Source organism: Tripterygium wilfordii, chromosome 21, assembly GCF_013401445.1.
Source record: "Tripterygium wilfordii isolate XIE 37 chromosome 21, ASM1340144v1, whole genome shotgun sequence".
NCBI lineage: Eukaryota > Viridiplantae > Streptophyta > Magnoliopsida > Celastrales > Celastraceae > Tripterygium > Tripterygium wilfordii.
The window spans coordinates 15286676-15304080 of record NC_052252.1 but is presented as its reverse complement, the minus strand read 5'-3'; the positions used below and the strand labels follow the sequence as shown (position 1 = coordinate 15304080).

Here is a 17405-nt window from a genome sequence, read left to right as displayed (position 1 = left end):
GTTGGTTTAGGGCATTATGTGATAAAGCACGCCTCGGATCAATCACTCGAGTTGAAAAGGCTTCGAAGTTAAGCTAGCCTAGTATGTTCATCATGATTGTCTTACCTTTTTACGCGAAACTCGAGTTGGTTAGACAAGAGCCCCGGTTACTCGGCAAGATCACAAGAGCGGAACATGCTTTTAATCATCATCAAATTTTTTTTTTTTTATTTTTTTTTTTTTTAACATGCATGTAATTAACTAGTGCCAAGAATATAACTAACATGGTGTTCTAGATCATCTTAGAGAAAGTCCACATCCAACATCTATTCACCCAAGTCATACCCCACAAGCACACATTCTTGTGCAGGTGAATTACAGTGATTGTGCAATAGAGTAGACGTCAAGCATATAGAAGGATATGATGGGTTCCACAAACCAAGATTAGCTGCATTTCAATATAGCACTCAATTCAACAGAAAATTCCCATAAATATGCAAGATTCAAGCACTAAATTTTTTTTTTTTTTAAATTTTCAATTTCTTTGTTTTTTTTTTTTTAAAATTCAGCTACTACAAAAATCATGTGAAATTTTGCACAAGATAATCCATATGCAGTCCACCACCCCACACTTTAAAGAATGCATTGTCCTCAATGCAAAACATAACAATGTAATAATGCACTAAAAAGAGGACAAGTTGAAACAATACAACCTGGGGGTTGGAGTCATGCATCGAGTGGATTGGGGTGCTGGCCTGGCCACAATTCTTCAATGTCTATATGCACCCTCCTCTTGTCTTCAGCTAGACGAGATCCACCACTTTGCAGTGGCTCAATAAATAGGGCACAAACATCCTTCTTTGATGTGCCCATCAAAAAGATTCTATCTCTAAATTCCTTTGGCCCTCTTGGTTGAAATTGTAGTTTTCCATGCCAATGGAAGAGATATTTTGAGTAGAGGGGAAGCTTCTTCAATGATCTTGCCATGTAGCTCTCCATGCTTTGTTGAAGCTTCCATTTTTTCTTTGTTGGCAAAATTTCCTCCAGGATTTGCATTATGGAAGCACTGAGATTTACATTAGGCTCCTCAACTCCAATAAAGTTAATGAATTGTGCTTCAAATGGTGATAGCACCTGATTGTGGAGTATGTTATCCTCATGCCTCTCTACAAAGTTATCACATTCTTCCTCCACCTTATCATCATGCTTGTTCTCCAAATCTTCAGCTTTCAAATTTTTTTCAAAATCGACAAGAGCTTTCTCTTCTATATCTTGCTCAACCCATGTAGGTCCACTAATTTCTTGTTCGATTGAAACTATCTCACATTCTGCAGCTAATGGAGAATTTTTTGATTCTTCTAAATCCATGCCCTCCTTCATTGGTGGATCCATCTCCGAAAGTGAAGTGAGAAGCATTATCTCATACTCCTCTTCATCCACATAATTATACTCAACTTTTCCTCTAAGCTCCAACTCTTTGCCACTGCTTAATGTAACTGCTTGAGTTGTCTCACATATACATTCCCCCTCACTTGTTTTCATCATAGGTTGGTAAAGTTGATTCTTGCTTGATACCATCCTATGCGTTGCCTCTTCTAAAGTTTGGGTACTCGCATTTAAGGAATCGAGTATGTCATCCAAAGATGACTCATGTCTTTGCTCAAGCGGTGGTGGTGAAGCCCATTGACACATCTCCTCTCTACAAGCTTGAGTGTTTTCTTTCAACTTTTGGGTACTCGTAACCAATGCATTTAGTACGTCTTGTAGAGATGAGTCTTGTGCTTGCTCAAGCAATGGTGGTGGTGCTGCTTGTGTAGGAACAAATAGATGCTGGTAGTTGTTCCATAGGAATTGAGGTCGTTCACACCTTCCAGAGTTATAAGTGTTGGAGAAGGAGTTGCATGGTGGATATGGGGCATGGTTAGGAGGAGTTGTCCTTGCATTATATCCTTGCAAATATAAGCTCGACCCATAAAAACCTGCTCCCTGATAAGCACATGGTGGAGGATATTCCATCTCGAAGCATATGCCAACAAAAGCAAAATTAGTTAACAAATATTATGTACAAACAAAGGAAAAGAAAAAAAAAAAAAATTATGGACAAATAATAAAAATGGATCAAACGTAAGCTACCATCCCCGGCAACGGCGCCATAAACTTGTTGGGTCTAAATTAACCTTACTAGCAAGTGTACTAGTCGGCGACTACAGCACAATGATAAGCAAGGGTCGAATCCACAGGGACGGTGTTATATCTAATCCAAATTTATACTTGTATTTACGTATGGACAATGCAAACAAAAGTAAAGTTCAACTCAAGATTGTTTGGTTGGGTAATTAAACTAAAACAAGCAAATAGTAAAGTATTTTTGGTATTTTCTTTGAATAAGGATGTAACTAATGCAAATGAGATAAACACCAAAGCTTTGGAATCCCCCTTGGGAAATAACTTGCGATGACACAAATTCACACACATATTTGCTAATTCGGGCATAACGAATCCGTACCTAAGTCGGTTTTAGCGCACTTAAGCCAAATCTCCCTAAAATCGATTACTAGCCATCTTATTGGTCTAGGTCGGATATTCCTAAATACATTCTAGCCATCTTATTGGTCTAAACATGCATAGAAATTCATGGAGTTTTATGGAGATTAGGATTCATACAAATTGTCACCTAATTAAAGGGAGACACATTCATAATCAAGTGTTTCAAGAAGCATAATCTACTTGACATATTATTGTCTAAGCAAATTCTCCAAACAATTTCATCCAAAAACCTAAAGTGTTGGCCAAACACCACAAGCATGAAGAAATTGCAATCAAACATAGAAACACAAGATTTATACCCAAATCAACTCATATATATGTAAATCAAGTCATAAACAAAGTCATCAAACCCAAGGCTTCAACCTAGCCTTGGCACAAGAGGTTTAGTTACACATAATGAGAGAAAAACACAAAAAGAGAGATGAGAAAATCATGAATAAACCCAATTAGTTGAGTAGATCCAAGTTGAGCTGAAGAATCTCTCCTCCCAGCTCCAAGAGTCGCCTCCCCCTCTGCTTTCGCTCCCCAGAAATTCTATTCTCGGTCTAAAAGTCCCCACAACTCGGACAAATCGCGACTTAAAACATCCCAGAAAATTGCTTTTTGCGCCTAGGCGCGTTGTTTTCACGCCTAGGCGCACCACGCCTAGGCACACGCCTAGGCGCACGCCTAGGCGCAATCCTAGGCGTGCACAACTTCAAATTCAAGTCCAACTCTCTGGACTGGGCGTGCAGAAGTGATCCTGGGCGTGCACAATTTGTGCGCCTAGGCGCACCACGCCTAGGCGCACGCCTAGGCGCGTTACCCCTAGACACATGATTCAAATGACCATAACTTCTCCATATGACCTCCGATTTGCATGATTTTAGATTCTACGGAAAGCTTGAGATGTCTAGTTTCCAATGCCTTTTGTTGCGCTCGATTCCAATAATATGACAGAAAGTTATGGCTATTTGAACACACGACGGTCGGTGGACATTTTCTTCAATTCAGCCCTTTTTCCGTCGCTTTTCATCCAAACCGCAATCAACCTATCAAAATACAAACCAACACATAAATACACTCATTATTTATCAAAAGAAAGCTTAAGAGGGGGATATTTCTACCAAAAACAATAGGTATTATCATACCTATCAGAAGGAAAAGATAAAGTGGCCAAAAGTAGGGTAAAAAAAAAAGGGAAGTGAAAAGGGGAAGGAAAAGAGAAAGAAAAAGAATAAGAAGAGGGGGGAGAGAGGAAACAAAACAAAAAGAAAAAGAGAGGAAGAGAGGAGGCGTAAGAGAGAGGAAGAAAAAAAGGAGAGGCTTTGGCTTTTGGTGAAGAAAAACAAAAAAAGAAGAGAGGAAGAGAGGAAGAGAGGGGAGAGGAAGAAGAGAAGAAGAGAAGGAGAGAAGGAGAGAAGGGGAAAACCGATTCTTTGGATTTTTTGGTAGAAGCTTCATACCCCTCATATCTTTCACTCAAGTATTGCTCTATTTACACTTGATTTCAATGTTTGATTCATTTTTAGCATCCTCGGATGTTGACTAAGAATAGACATGGTGTTTCTTGCATTCACCTTGGACATATGTGATGCTTGGGAGTGTTTTCGATACTAATATGTTGAGCCCTTTCTCTTTGCATTTTTTTTTCTTCTATTTCTTGTTGGAAAAAGCGGGAGAGACCATATTTGGATTTGATTTTCTTGGTTTGGATACGTGTGAATCTCATAATGTGGTCTTGATTCGATTTAAATCTTGATTTACATTTGAGTATTCTATTTTTCCCTCTCTTTATGTTTGTTTTGTTGGACGAGGCTCGGGCTTGGATATTATTTGGACGAGTTGATGGAGGCTTGAGCAATTTCAAGATTTTGTTTGGTTTATTACAATTTGTGTATATTTGGCCCCCCATATTGTGTAATTTATCTTATTCATGTCGATTTGTATAATTTCGACATTTATTATTTGGATTATTTGTACAAGTGTGGATTATGAATATATAGGCTTAAAATTGAATATAGGTCATTTCAATTAAAGAAATCATAAGTTGATTTCCTTTATTTGAATTACGAACCTTATTTGATTTCATTTATGAATTTGCCGTAAGTTGGCAATAATAGGTTAAATTGATAGATGACACTTTTCCAAATAATCATTTATACCATAAGTTGGTATTTAAAATTAAACCTACCAAAAGTTGGTATGTCATTTTATCATTTATGCCATAAGTTGGTATTTAAAATTAAACCTACCAAAAGTTGGTAGGTCATTTTATCATTTATGCCATAAGTTGGTATTTAAAATTAAACCTACTAAAAGTTGGTAGGGCATTTTATTAAATAAACCATAAGTTGGTATCTAAAATTAAACCTACCAAAAGTTGGTAGGACATTTTATCATTAACACCATAAGTTGGTGTTCAAAATTAAACCTACCAAAAGTTGGTAGGACATTTTATCGTTGACACCATAAGTTGGTGTTTTAAAATTAAATCTATCAAAAGTTGGTAGTGTGTCTCCAAATAAAAAAACTATCATAAGTTGATAGTAATATTACAATTTTTTTTTTAATGCTATCATAAGTTGATAGTATTCTTACAAATCTTTTCTCAAAACTATCATAAGTGGATAGTGTTATTTTAAACCTATTTTCAAATAAAAACTATCATAAATTGATAGTAATATTCCAAGCTTTCTTTTTCAAACACTATCATAAGTTGATAAGTGTGTTGAAAGTAATAATTCAAACTTTAACAATTACACCTTGCAAAGAGCAAGTTTCCATAAGATAGCCATTAGATTAATCCGGGTAACCGTTTTCAAACGGGAGTTGTGGGGTGCCTAACACCTTCCCCACACTCAATCGATCCCCGTACCCTTTTCTCTGGTTCGCAGGTCTTTTCGGTGTCCAATTGCACCTTAAATCAATTGGTGGCGACTCTAAACATTTTTCATCCTCAAACGCCGATCTGCGTCGTGACCCCGGTTGCGACAAAGATGTTGCAGGCTCAAAATGAGCAAATATGTGAAATGGTGAGGACTACTACAAGGTTTCATTAATATGACCAAATTACTCTCTTCCTACGCCACCCAACTTGATTTCCTTGTTGAAATTGATGTATGCAAATGATTTAAGATTACTGAGCAGCAGGCGGCGGCGGATCATCGGGCGGTGGCGGTGACGGTGACAATGAAGGGTGAAGAGCAACATCGTTATCAGTATGTGATGAATGATCAGTTCCAATTCAGTGGAGAAGATGATCAGCAGCAGCCAAGCAGTGTGCTTCGGCTTGCAACAACGGCAAATCTCCCTCCACAGTTCCAACCATATTGCCTCCAGCAAACACAACCCACTCTCCATGCCACCCCAATTATATATGGTATACAACTAGCTACACCCCATTTAATTTGTTCATATGTTTTTGCTGGTTAATTTGACAATCTATAAATATATGTGTATATATCTAACAAATATTTTCTGGTTTTATTTTCTTGCAGATTAAGAAGAACATAATTTGTAGCTAGCTATGTAGGAGAATATATATAGCCGTATAGAAATAGAAGTGATCAGTGTATTTTCTATTGAATATTTCCTATCTCCAGTTCGTAATTACTGTAAGGTTTGAATGGTATAAATTTAATTAGCTAGGCTTGGTTTTATGTGTATGAATTATGGACATCTATATATATATTATACATAATTGCTTGGTAGTTATACAAAAATTCCAAATTTGCGGGGCATAATAAAATGCATATGTTAGGAATGCATAATCAAGATCTTCATAAATTCATAGTAATAGTATAACCTGAAAATTTGATAAGAAGTCTTCAAAAATAAATTAAATACAGGGGGTAAGGAAGTAAATTGATTGGAGGTGAAATCAAAATATATGGTTAGCTGTTTATTCCTGAATCAAGCACAGGTTTTTTTAAAATAGTATCATTGAGAACTTCGCTTGCACAAGTTTTTTTTAAATAGTACCATTGAGAACTTTGCTTCTCATTGTAATTACGTGATTTAATATTTGTGAAATTAATCGAGGTTGGATTGTCACGACCTTATCTACTTTTTGTGTTTATACTTCAAGACAATTGAACATAAATAGCTCCGCCACAACAGGCCGACAAAAATCTCGTTGGGTCTCTTTTCTTTTAGTTGGGTCTCTTTCTTTTGTTCTTTAGGGGTTGGGTAGGCCAATTTTTTTCTACATAGCTGTCTTGTCCTCTCCATTATATGTACAAGAATTTTGTTTGCTTTTTTAATACGCTTAATATAAACTATTAAAAATACACACTTATTAAGCAAGGGAGGGTTACAAAGAAATCTAACTAAACATTGTGCAACATTGTTCATTGTTGCGTTGTTTAATTTTGAACAATAACCATCTGTCAAAAATAAATAAATAAATAAATTTTGAACCACCACTAAAAGCTTGAAGTACGCCTCCATTTCCTTGTCTATATATATTCATGTACATCGATACCAACGACTTGTGAGCGTGACTTGTAGAGTTATTTTGAATTACTATCTGCCACTTGGCCACCGTATTCCATTACTTGCTAAAAAATCAACGTCACATGCTGATTGTCTTTGTGCCTGATGTCTCTATATAAACACCATCTTTACTTAAGCCAATCCTCCCCTCGCAAGAAAGGGTAACAGGGGGAAAAAAAAGAGGAGGATTAGAGGGGAAAGAATGCATCTTTATTTCTAGTTACTACTTTGGTTTGCAGGTGCAAGTACCAAAACATCTGATAGAGGAGGCTGCAGCTTCCCTGCCAAGAAACAAGTCTTCTCACTTGTCCTGTTTACCATACGTAATCCTCTATCTCTTTCTACAGTTGCTTGCGCACTGCTTCAATCTCTTCATGTTTTTTTGCTCACTTGTCTCTACCCCTCTTTTATGCATTTTTGTTCCTCGCTGATTTATGCCACCTCTACTCTTAGCCTCTTAATACCAGTCTTTATTTTCCCATTTACTCCTCTTCTGCCCAAACTGAACCTTTAAAACCCAAGCAGTGTCATTCTGAACTCTTGCTTTTACTAATTTGAACATGAGATTTAGCTTCAATTGGATACCCGCACTCTGCTTTGCTATCAACTTTGTTTCTTTCCACAGTTGCTTGCACTCTGCTTCAATCTTTCCATATTTTTTCCTCACTTGTCTCTGTCCCTCTTTTATGCATCTTTGTTCCTCACTGATTTCCGCCATCTCTGCTCTTAGCCTCTTAATACCAGCCTTTATTTTCCCATTTAATCTTCTCTTCTGCCCAAACTGCAACGTCAAACACACAAAACATATAACTAGTAATAAAAATTATTGCATTTCTGCTCTGATAGACTGATTGGTCAAAATGACCAATTAACGATGACGCAACAGACACAGTTTATTAAATGGTCAGTAAAGAATAGAGGATTCTGCTGCTTCCATGCCAAGAAACAAGTCCACAATTTGTAAGCAGAAGATCCCCGAATAAGAACATCGAGCAGGCGAAATCAGGTATTTTGACTGACCTATATCAATGCTGCTAATGATAGAAATACACCAGTAACTGTTTAAAGACATGCTTTAATAAGGATTATAGTTAACTAATGACAAGCTTCACACGAAAATGATATAACACAATGAGTTAATGACATAACATACATAGTCTATATGTTGTAGGTTTTCAATGGTTCCGTATACATGTGTTGTTGCTATTCATCAAAAATAATATAGGTAGTGCTCGTTAGATCAGAAATGCAGTAATGATTTTTATTTGGTTTTACATTTTGTGTTTTTTTGACGTTGCAGTTTGGGCAGAAAAGAAGATTACATGGGAAAATAAAGGCTGGTATTAAGAGGATAAGAACAGAGATGGCAGAAATCAGTGAGGAACAAAGATGCATAAAAGAGGAGCAGAGACAAGTGAAGGAAAAATATGTAGAGGTTGAAGTAGAGCGCAAACAACTGTGGAAAGAAATATAGGATTACGTATGGTAAGCCGGACAAGCAAGAGGACTTATTTCTTGGCAGGGAAGATGCAGAGTCCTCCGTTCTTTATATTCATTGCCTCCTCCTCTATACTACACCTGCAAACCAAAGTTGTAGCAGAAATAAAGATTTTTCTTTTCTTTTCCTCTTTTTTGTTGTTTTTCTTCTTTCTTGCGAGGTGAGGATTGGCTTCTGCGAATTGATGAAGTAAAGATCGTGTAATGTACTTACCGACGGCACAAATATATCAATCAATAATGAGATATATATATCAAAATCAGCAAAACTATATGAGTAAAACAAGTCAATTACCAAAAAAAATTAAAAGAAACGTAAATCATGGTGGCTTATCGTTTTTTTCTGGTGGTTGCGAGTTGCCGACAAGTGGTTATCTATGTCACCGATTCATATCTGGAGCGGATTGATCTGCGGTGGTCTCCTGTTCACCTCTGGAGCCGATTGATATGAACTGAGTCTTCGACTCTTCCACCTCATATATCAGATCAAAAGAGAGAAAAGCCCCGAAACGGCGGATAAGAATCGAACAGATGGTGAGCTGCCGTCTCATGGCCCGCTTTTGATATATTCGAACCTCTTTGTTGTAAGGCTCTTGCTTAGATCTGTATTGAAGCCATGGTTTTTTTTTTTCTTTCTTTTCCCTTGCTCAAATCCATGGGTTTTTTTTTATCTTGCTTTCTTTTGTAAAGGCTGTAATTGAATTTTGGGTTTTGGGTTTTCTTTTCTTGGTTGGGTTTTTTTTTTTTTTTTCCTTGCCTAGGCCCAGCTCAGTAATCGGTACTCGAGACTTGTGGTGCTCATTAGCTCTTGATCACGGCCTGGCCCACATACTGTACAATTTATATTACCGTTTCGTGCTTCACAAAAGCAGCAGTTGATCTAATTTCACTTTGTAGTTCCAGGAATTAAGGCGCTTTATCAGAAGAAGATGCACATATATGGGATAGGGGGCTGGAATTATTCCAGGAATTTCACCAAATCTACACCATCCAATGCAATAATACATTGATTTGACAACACTACACCCACACCATTCAATGGTGTAGATCTGGTGAAATTACTGGAATAATTCCAATAAATCCTTTTCCCACATATATACAAGGGGAAAATGATATTTTTCATCCCTTAATTATTGATCAGGTTTCATTTTCGTCGCTTAGCTTCTTTTTTTTCCTCCCCTTTTCGTCCTCCCACTATAAGAAAGTTCCTCATTTATCCCTCAAATAAATCTGGGATGGAAAAATCTAACATAACATCTTATTATTCGTTAGATCAGATTTCTCCAGCGTGCCATATAGGTGTCACGTAAGTATTTTTCGACCCTAATCTCACTTGAAGGAAGAAAATGATATTTTCCAATAGTTAGATGAAAATGGGAGAAAAAAAAATCTTAGGGAGAAACTCGTCCCATAATTGAGGGACGAAAATTACCTTTTTGCCAATATACAAGCTTTAGGGCTGGTGAAACTATTTATGGAAACAAGTTTTGTTATTCAAGTTACTAACATAATTATGATCACGGAATGAATTATAAGATTTTATGCTCTAATTTGTCCTTAGGGCGGCATTTGGTTCTACAAAGAAGCATATATAACTTGATTCAAAAGACCCAATTCAACCGTGGAAGTTATTAGAGATCTAAGTAACTCTATAACAGCCTCAAACTGCCCATTTAATCTCACAATTGATAAAGTCACCCAATTTGTCAAAACAAAACAGAGGCCTTATATTTCCTGATCAATACAACCATCTAAACACTACATCAGAGTCACTCAATCCAATGTATTTCTTTAAGTTTCACTAAATCTAACACTGAACAAAAAATGCATTGCTCCTGTAAAGTCTCACATCGTTAAAAGATGTGGTGATAATGGCCTTTATAAGGGCTAAGCCCACCCCTTACCTACAATAAGGCATTTTCCTAGGCTTGAGTGAGTTGGGCCTAGTCCACTTGCTTGGGTCTAAAGAGAAACAAAGTGGTGCAGATTCGATGTATCCATGAGAACCAGACAACCAAAAGCGGATAATATTGTTGATGTGTATGCGGGTGTGGATTTACAATATGGTGTCAGAGCAATTCGGTCCAGTTGGACATGACCTTTACTCCACTTGTTGAATCTGACATACCCAGCCCACAAGTACGGGGGAGTCTAAAGTCACACATCGTTAAAAGATATGGTGACAATGCCCTTTATAAGGGCTAAGCCCACCCTTTACCTATAAATAAGACATTTTCCTAGGCTTGGCTGAGTTGGGCCTAGCTCACTTGCTTGGGCATAAGGAGAAATAAAGTCGTATGAGCCCGATGTATTCATGGGAACTAGATAATCCAAAGAGAACAATATTGTTGATGTGTATGAGGGTGTGTATTTACAACAGTTTCCACACTCTATTTTGTGGTATTTATTTCCCTTATGCTTCACATGTCTTTTTATGCTTTTGGAAGAGAAACAGATATTTTTGTTGAAAAAGAGAATATAAAAACATTCAATTGTGAAATGATAGTTTATATGACGTGAAGATTAACATATACATGTTTGTCAAGATTGAGATATGTTGTGGATAAAAAGGTGCTAAAAAGTCAAAATTTTGGGCAAACTAATCTGGCCCAACAATTGTCGGAATTGCACATTATCACCCCCTAGTTCCTCATATGCATTGAATCAATTTTAGTCCACCATTGAAGAAACATGTACCAAAAGACCACAACATTACAGAGTCTTAAATTAGCAACACCTTGGCATTATACATACCACTTTGTAAACTCTTGAAAGTTTCAAAGAAAACATTGAATTACATTAATCCCTTTCACATTGCACATTAGTAAAGAGACCATGAACCAAAACATCATTTACATTTTCAAATAATATTTTCCATGTGGCAGGTAGACACAAAATCTCTCTCCTACATGGCACAACAGAAATGTGGGAGAACTTTCTCTAAGCTTCTGCTCTATAATATTGTATAGATATAGATAGATAGATTTGAATCCCATCAAACCTATTTTTAATTGCAACAGAGTTTCGGAGTTCTTAAGTTCATTACGCCCTTATCCTCATTTAATACTTACTTAATGACTAGCACTCTTGAAGCTAACCCGAATTTTGAATGTGATGGATTTGGATTAATGCATGCACTTTGTCACTTGATCTGAATATATGCCTAATTGTAGTAAGCATGTAGCTACCTTACTACCTCTTCTGCCTCTTCCCAAAATTGGAAAGTTTCATAAAACATCGGCTGGCAGGGGAGGGGAGGGATACCAAGTGGGGTTGAAAGTCACAGCATGCATTGACATCAACCCATTTGTTCCTGATCTGCCCTCACAAGAATTACAGTTCTACCACACCATATCTGAAATCATAAGTTCATAACCCATATATATAAGCAATATTTTAAATGTGCAATAGGTGTACAAGGAGGAATTCCATATATATATATATATATATGAATTCTCACATATGGTGTAAAATAAGGTTTTGTGTTTAATGGTGGAGATGAGTGAGATGACAAGGGGCTTAATGCTTTGGATCCCATATGTTTCAAATCAATAATGTAAATACATATCCTTATTTTACACCCTTACTTTAGACTCTTATGTGAGAATTTTTCACATATATATTGATATTATCAAAATATCTCTGCCAATAAAAAAGGCCACGTGACAATTGAAGTGTCAGCTAGGCCTGGATGAAGAGAGAGCCGAAGGGTACACTTCAACCATAACTAAAGTACCCACTTCGGTTCCTCCAAAAATGACATACCGAAGTCAATGAATTTGAGCCTGCTTCTATCACGCTGAAGTGCTACCTTGGTAATGTCCCTACATGACCGAAGTAGGTATATACCAGGTCATACAATGAAGAGTCCTAGTAGGACACTAACCCTCAACAGAGTCCAACTCCCCTTTAGAGAGGGATACAGATGAAATTTACCATCTGAGAAACCTTTTGGAAAACTAATTAGAGAGAGTCTGACTCCAACTACAACTCAAACACTTCAAGCTCATATAAAAGGGAACCTTTGCCAGGTAAACATTCTGACTCCTGCACTCTGAAATACTTACTGAGGAAGAGGCAAAGCTCGAAGCAACGAGCCATCGGGGCCCTACCAAAGCTTACATTCGCTTCTTACGCAGTAAAGAAGGAAGAGATCATGTACCAGCAAAGGAGAAATAAGTTATTCCAGCTCCGTCTGACTTAGCTTATTCGTTTGATAAGGTAAACCTGTTTTGTACATCATCATATATATATCTAATTGTTTGGTCGGTATCAAATATTGTTTTTTATTTATCTTTTCATTTAAAATTCCAAGTTAGTGGGGCGTAATAAAATGCATATGTTAGGAATGGATAATCAAGATCATCATAAATAAATAGTAATAGTATAACAAGATAATTTTATAAGAAGTCTTCAAGAATAAACTAAATACGAGGCTTAGGAACCAAATTGATTGGAGTTAAAAATCAAAAATAGTTGGTTGTTATTTATTTTGCAAGTAAGAAAAAATTTCTAAATTAATAATTAACACCACTAAAAAGGTTAAATTATTCCTTAATCAAGCACTAGCCAAGCTGAACAACAAAAGAATCAACTTATAAAAAAAAAAGTAATTAAATACTCAAAGATATTTTAAACTTTTTTGAACTCGGAATCAAAGAAACCCAATTATCCCAATAAAAAATTTAAAAAAAAAATTCATTTAATCATGACCTTTGTGAGGTGAGGTGGCTTGGGCCTGATCAGACTGACTTGTGAGATACCAATAATTTGCAGACTATTTGCGGGTCAATTTATTGTGGGGACTAAGCCACCAAATTAACAGTAATTCTAGATAGTTCATATAATGATAGTTTATGAGAGTTCAAGTCTCTTAAATAAAATTTTAAAACGTTTTAACTCTCAAAATATATACTAGCTTTTAAAAAAAATTACATATTCAGAATCAGCATATAAAACTCTTTCTAACAAGATGAGTTCTATTAGGTAAATCTTAATTCTATTTTTTTTTTCAGTGGAATTTCAAAAACAAATGAATTCAGAACTAAAACAATAGAATCTATATTAAAACAATAACTTTTGGATAATAAACAATGAGATAAAAGAGTGGAAATATTCATTATTAAATCAATGAAATAAACTTGTTTGGTTTTTATGAGCTACCAAATTTATGGGTTACATGTCATTTTATTAAACCTGAGAATTTTGTCCAAAAAGAAACAAAGTAGAGAGTGATATAAAATCTTGCGTAAACTCGAGGTGTAGTCGACGCTTGCTGTATATATGTCTTACAGTAAATCGTCTGGAAACGTACTTGTCAGACTTGTATAATTATGTAGAATTTCTATTGCCCGGAAACATGTATTGGGCGGGCCCCGTTCGTTTTCTATTGTCTTGTCTAAGGCCATCCACAGTAGTGACTGGAAACTTAGGGTGTGTTTGGAAATAATTTTGGTTTTTTGCTTTTAAAAACTGATTTTAAGATTAGATTTTGAAAACAATTTTAAGAAATGATGATGAAAACAAAATTCATTTGGTAGAGGATTCTGCACGGAGAAAAAGGAAAGACGAAAGAGAAAACAGGAAAAAATTTTACAAAACTTCAAATAACAGTTTTGGTTTTTTGGTTTTTGAAAATCAAAAACAGTTTTCAGTTTTACAAAATAATTTCCGATAACTCCCACCCAAACGAATTTTCAAAGCTAAAACAATTTTTGAAAACAGAAAACTGTTTTGAAAATCCTAACCAAACACACTCTTAAGCTCCACTGTAAATGTGGAGTTTTTCATGAGTTTTGGTTGAATTTTGGACCTACATCAGCAACTGTATCCAAGACTGCAAATTTACCTTCTGCTACAGAGAACCTGTAAATCCATGGGTGAACTGTAGCACACTGGATGATTATTTTAATATATCTTTTTGTTTTTTCTTCGTTTCATTCAATTTTGTCCCTTCTAGTCAAAAGCAACTTTGCAATATAGACTCTTTTTTTTTCTGACATAGACTCTTTTGTATACACAGAAACTATCCAAAATTAATCTATTTGTAAAAATGGAACTACCATAATTAGTTTTATTTATATCATTGTATTTCTAGAATACATTAATAATACATTAATTAATTAATGATATAAAAATATAAAAAAATAAAATTTAGTTTAAAGGAAATATTAATGTTAGTTGATTAATTAAAAAATATCGTAGAATTTTTATGCTATAATAGTTTAAAATGTATACTTTAAATTAATAAAAATGATTGTATAAAGTAATATTTAAATGATTTAGAGTATGGTTTAGAGTGTCTGATGTGTGGATGTACTTTTTGAGAAATTGTAAATTTGTGGAAAATGTGCAAAAACTGAACATTTAGAGTTTTTGTTAAGAGTGTCTGTTGTTGATGGCCAAGAGCATTCACATTGGTTGCAATAAATGTTGATCTGTATGTAAAATAACAAGTAAAACCGACAGATTTCATGAAAAACCTATGTACATTGGTATCTGTAGTAAGTCTGAGAAATCCAGACGACCCATTCCGATGCAATAACTCTGGCGAATCAATAGGATCATCTGAACTCAATTTAATAATAAAATAATCAAAAAAGTGGACCACAATAAATTCTCGAAACGTGGACCTTAATGAATTCTCCAAATTCACACATATTGGTTACCTTTACTTTACTATTTATTATTTTTGATTTGTATATTAATTTTCTAAAAATATAATATAAACTCCATTGTATTTGTTAAACAATTAAACTTTTGCTTAAAATCAACAAAATTTTTTAATTTATTATGAATTATTTTTTATTAATTATTTTGTCTAAAATTAAAAAAATTAGAATATATTTTGTTAATATTATAATTGTTACTTGAAATCATATAATATACACTGGGAATAATAAAATAAGACGAAACTAATATTTTAATACTTCAGAGATTTAGAATAGAGATATTGATGCAGTGATTGTTAAATAGAGAATTTGTAAACTATCAAAAAATGATATTTTGTAGACAAAATAATGAATCTGTTAAGAAATACCAATGTGAATGCTCTAAGAAGAAAATTTCTATTGTCTACTAGTATTTTGGTGGTCAATTTCTTGTGGGGACAAACCAAGAAGTAAAGTCAGACTTTGCCAATTAATGACCAGAGTAATACAAAATCGTATATGTAAACCCGAGGAACAGTCCAGGCTTATATTATCTATCTTGCTAAAAAAAAAAAAAGTCGTTACTTTACTTCCTTCAAAATCGTCTTCTTTTACTTTACTAAAAAATGAACGTCATATGCTGATTGTTTTTGTGCCTGACGTCTCTATATATTTCATCAATTCGCAGAAGCCAATCCTCACCTCGCAAGAGAGAGTAACAGAAACAAAGAAAGAGGATTACGGGGAAAAAAAGAAATCTTTATTTCTGGTTACAAATTTGGTTTGCAGGTGTAAGCAACAAAACATCTGATAGAGGAAGAGGCAATGACACTAAAGAGTAAAGAACAGAGGAGTCTGCAGCTTCCCTACCAAGAAATAGCTCCTCTTGCTTAGCCGACATACCGTATGTAATCCTCTGTTTCTTTCCACAGTTGCTTGCGTTCTGCTTCAATCTCTTCATATTTTTTCCTCACTTGTCTCTGTCCCTCTTTTATGCATTTTTGTACCTCACTGATTTCTGCCATCTCTGCTCTTAGCCTCTTAATACCAGCCTTTATTTCCCCATTTAATTTTCTCTTCTGCCAAAACTGCAACGTTATACTGCATTTCTGCACTAATTAACACTACCTACCTATGTTACTTTCCATTAATCTGCCTATGAAAGCTTGAGACAATCCCCGTACAGCTTGTACTTCATTATAAAGAAAATAATATGGCACCCAGCAAGCATTATTAGGCCCCAAGTCTGTCAGTTCCAAGTTGCATATTGTTTCCATGTTTTCTGGAAACTAGCTTTAAAGAGCATCCACATTTAAATATCACCGTGGACTTACTTCAAGAACAGCGGTCCAATACTGATTGGTCAAAGATGAGCAATTAACGATGACGCAGCAGACAGAGTCTGTCACTAAAGAATAGAGGACTCTGCAGCTTCCATTCCAAGAAACAAGTACACAATTTGTAAGCAGAGAAGTCGTCTCCCAATAGGAACATCACGCAGGCGAAATCGGGTATTTTGACAGACCTTTATCAATGCTGTTCATAGTAGAATTACACCCTTTTTGGGTTCTGAAAAGATCATCCAAGTATTGACCATTAACTGTTTGAAGAAGTGCTTTAGTAAGGATTAAAATTAACTCATGACAAGCTTAACACAAAAATGATGTGACACACTGAGACACTGAGTCAATGACATGGCATACATAGACTATATGTTGTAGGTTTTCATTTCATTGGTTCTGGTATACATGTGTTATTGCTGTTCATCGCAAGTAATAGGTAGGAAGTGTTAATTACAGCAGAAATGCAGTAATTATTTTGTTAGTTATATGTTTAGTGTTGTTTAACGTTGCAGTTAGGGCAGAAGAGAAGATTACACGGGAAAATAAAAGATTGTATTAAGAGGCTAAGAGCATGGCAGAAATCAGTCAGGAACAAAAATGAATAAAAGAGGGGCAGAGGCAAGCGAGGAAAAAATATGTAGAGATTGAAGCAGAGCGCAAGCAACTGTGGAAAGAAACAGAGGATTATGTATGGAAAGCAGGGCAAGTCAGAGGATTTGTTTCTTGGCAGGGAAGTTGCAGAGTCCTCTGTTGTCATTGCCTACTCCACAATCAGATGTTTTGGTACTTACACCTGCAAACCAAAGTTTTAACCAGAAATAAAGATTTTTTTTTATGTTCCTCTTTTTTCTTTTTTGCTTCTGTTACTCTTTCTTACAAGGTGAGGCTTGGCTTCTGCGAATTGATGAAGTAA

General features: G+C 35.4%; 2 long non-coding RNA genes across 3 annotated transcripts; one reads left to right on the top strand and one right to left on the bottom strand.

The window, feature by feature from the left end:
* Nucleotides 1-6805: 6805 nt before the first annotated feature.
* LOC119989923 lies at nucleotides 6806-9200 on the bottom strand. 2 transcript variants are annotated; one of them, XR_005465911.1, is made up of 2 exons: nucleotides 8483-9200; nucleotides 6806-7783 (listed from the first exon to the last, which is right to left on the bottom strand). It is a non-coding gene; the product is annotated as an uncharacterized LOC119989923 (long non-coding RNA). The 2 variants fall into 2 exon arrangements; XR_005465912.1 differs by having other exon boundaries at nucleotides 8581-9200.
* A 6526-nt stretch (nucleotides 9201-15726) lies between these two features.
* Nucleotides 15727-17405, top strand: LOC119989924. The gene is made up of 2 exons (XR_005465913.1): nucleotides 15727-16660; nucleotides 17005-17405. It is a non-coding gene; the product is annotated as an uncharacterized LOC119989924 (long non-coding RNA).